This window comes from Myotis brandtii, unplaced genomic scaffold, assembly GCF_000412655.1.
Source record: "Myotis brandtii unplaced genomic scaffold, ASM41265v1 scaffold47, whole genome shotgun sequence".
Taxonomy (NCBI): Eukaryota; Metazoa; Chordata; class Mammalia; order Chiroptera; family Vespertilionidae; genus Myotis; species Myotis brandtii.
The window spans coordinates 536,476-540,243 of record NW_005367952.1 but is presented as its reverse complement, the minus strand read 5'-3'; positions in this window follow the sequence as shown (position 1 = coordinate 540,243).

Sequence of the window (3,768 nt, the reverse complement as noted above, 5' to 3'; positions counted from 1 at the left end):
AACAAAATATATGTCTTCATACACTTATGCTTAGAATCAATTGTGATAAACCATGTTGGATAGGGCTAGGGTGGAGATATCAATACCTTTGATCTATGACAATTTTAGGTCTCTATAGCCAAACTTACACATTAAATTGACAAAGCAATATAATGAAAATCTTCATAATTATTGTATTTTGCTTAGATCATAATTTATTGGATTTTTTGTTTGTATTTCTGGCAATTAAATTTTTATTTTATAATCACCTGGACTTACTATGTCTTATCTTTGGAATTATGATACATTTTTTCTTAATGGAATACTGAATATAAATGGCATTAAATATGTTGTACATATTTGTTGAGCTAATGACTATCTTACTGTAGCAAAAGAGAAGAAAAGGGGAAAGAAAAGAAAGGAATGATAAATGAAATATGCAATAGCATAATATGTAGTAATCTGACATTCAAGTTTTGAAGTTGGATATGTGTAGGTTCTAACCTCCACTCTATCACCTATTATGTGGTTGAACTAGTTACTCAAAGACTATAAACTTTAGTCCTCTCATTTGTAAATGGAGACGATTACATCAACCCCATACATTTTAGAGGGAGAAAGGGGAGAGAGAAAGAGAGAGAAAAACATCGATCTGTTGCCTCCATCATCCATCCCGGCCTGGCATCATACCTTCCACCTGGGTTTGTGCCCTGTCAGGAATCAAACCCACTACTTTTGGTATACAGGATGACACTCCAACCAACTGAGCTACACCAGTCAGGGCAACCTTATAATTTTTTTATGAGGTTTACATGATATAATATGTATAAAGTATCAGTGTAGTGCATGGTCTTAAAATAGAGGTAACTGTAATTTGCCCTCCAGTAATATACCTCCCAATAAGGGAAATTTGGGTAAAACACAAATAGTATTTGGTTCTCATTTTCTACAATTACTCAGAATGACCATTTCATCAAACTCGACAATGCATGGAAGTCACTTACATGAATTACAGCATGTTGACACTGCTTCCCTCTGTGCAATGTCCTCTGTAGTCAGGAGGTTAAATTCACTTAGCTGTATCTTGAGCAATGCATTTTTGGACATAATATCTTTTCTTAATCTGCAAAATGGGAATAATCACACTTAACAAACCCTGCTGAGCTATACAACAATTATTTTTTACCAACAATTCCACTTTAGAGAAAATTACTGTAATTTCCAATATCATTTTTCACTGTGCAAAGACTTTCTGTGGATTCTTGTATTTACAACAAAACTAATTAGTCATCTTAGCACTTAGGAAGCATTAACAAGTTAAAAGGACAATATCAGCACTGTATCTCATTTAGCAGCTGGCATCTTGCTGAATACTATATATATATAATGTTTTAGCTTTGGTAAACTCCCCAGAGAATTTTGTAGATCCAGTCTCATTTAACTTTTGCTGAAGTTTGCTTTCCAAATAAATAAAATACCACTCAGTCAAATACAAAGAGAAACATTGATTTCTGAAGCCTTCACATTAAAAAAAATACAGGTAACATAAGGCTGAAACAACTAACATGGCAAAAAAAAATCCAACTGATTAGGACATTATTCAGTCTCTTAACAATATATGTCTTTTGATAATTTAAAGTCAAACATATATTTTGACAGATATTTTTAGTGCATCTGTATATACTTGCATATTCATTAAGGAATTAGTATCCCTCTGTCATTTTTCTTGTTGATGTAATCCACTGATACCCTACCTATTGTGAATATATCAGGTTGTTCAGAGCAGCTGTGGAAAACCGTTATCTATTTCTTTCTCATTTTAAATTTATTGATTCAGTCAACTGCACTATAATTTAGAAAAGAAAAATACCCTATGATGGGTCTAAGAGTGCTTAACAAACATCACTGCCATTTTAAAAATGCTTTTGCTGTCTGTTTTATATCAGCTTCTGCAAAGAATACCTGTAGAGCAGGTTTAATACATTATGGTATAATCTTAAACCTGGAGACAATGGGAGAAATACTACAGCTTAATAACAAATGAAGCAGTATTGGATTCTTTGTGTCTATTATAATGCACTTTTCTATGAATGCATGTCTCATAAGTTTTATTTCATTTTGGGACTTTTTAGAACAAGGGATCCTATTTGTTTTCTCTCTTTAGATAAAGAAGCATTTTTACCTCTACTCTTTTAGCAGGAGATTCAAAATATTCCTCAAAACTGAAACTTTCAGAGAAAGAAGTGGGAAATTCAAACAAAGGGTAATAATAACTGAGGTTAGGGACATCCTCACTAAAGAAATAAACACACAAAAAATACATTTTATATTTATTAACCAACTTTACTTTTTTTTGCGTTTAATCATCTTTTACCAATTTTACTATTCAACATCATTAGGTGTGGAATTTTTTTACAGATATAATCATGAATTTAGAAGTTTCACTGTCCTTACTATTTGTGGTATTAGGAAAATAATTTAATTCTGATATAAATAAAATAAATATAAAAAGTTACTGCTGACTTGCATTATGGTATTTGCCAAAATGCCCCCAATTTTCATTTTTTTCACTCATTTATTCATTTAATGGCACTTATTACAGAACCTATAGCCCTGGCTAGTAGCTCAGTTGGTTAGAGAGTTATCTTGATATGGCAAGCTTATAGGTTTGACCCCCACAAATATAACCAACTGATGTTTGGCAAAGAAATAAAAGCACTAAAATACAGCAAGGATAATCTTCTCAGTAAATGGTGCTAGAACAACTAAAAACTGAATCTAGACCCTGATCTTACACCCTTCACAAAATTAACTCCAAATAGATTATAGATCAAAGGTCACATACAAAATCATAACATTTCTATAAGATGATACAAGAGAAACTCTAGGTGATCTTGAGTTTGGCAATGAATTTTTAGGTACCAAAGCATGATCTATAAGTGAAAAGAAAATTATAAGCTGGACTTTATTATAACTATAAACTTCTGCTCTGTGAAAGTGACAGTTAAAAGAATGAAAAGATTACCCACAGTTTGGGAGGAAATCTCTGTAAAACATATTACCTGATAAAGGACCGGTATTCCAAATACATAAAGTACTCTTAAAATTCAAAAATAAGAAAACAAAAGCTCAATGAAAAATTGAGCAAAATATCTGAACAGACACTTCACCAATGAAAATATACAGAATGCAAGGCATATGAAAAGATGTTCAATATCATATGGAATTAGGGAATTGCCAATATGAGCACATATTTCAATGGTTAAAGTACAAAATACTGACAATACTCATCCAGTTGTTGGTGGGAATGCAAAATGGAACAGCCACTTTGGAAGACACTTTGGTAGTTTCTTAAAAAACTAAACATACTCTTATCATGTAATCCAATATTCACATTCCTTGATATTTACCCAAATGATATGAAAACATGTCCACACCAAAACCCCCACACAGATGTTGATAGTAGGCTTATTCATGATTGTTTAACATTGGAAACAATAGAAGTGCCCTTCAACAGGGAATATTTTAAATTGTCATTTAGCCTGGCCAGTGTGGTTCAGTGGTTGAGCATCTATCCATGCACCAAGAGGTCCCTGGTTGGATTCTCAGTCAGGACACATGCCCAAGGTTGTGAGCTCAATCCCAGTAGGGGGTGTGCAGGAGGCAGTTGATCACTATGCTTCTATCTCTCCCTCTCCTTTCCTTTTTCTGAAATCAATAAAAATATATTTTAAAAGATTGTCATTTGTTTTTCCCCTAAAGAGTAAAAAGAGAAAAATCACTTGAATT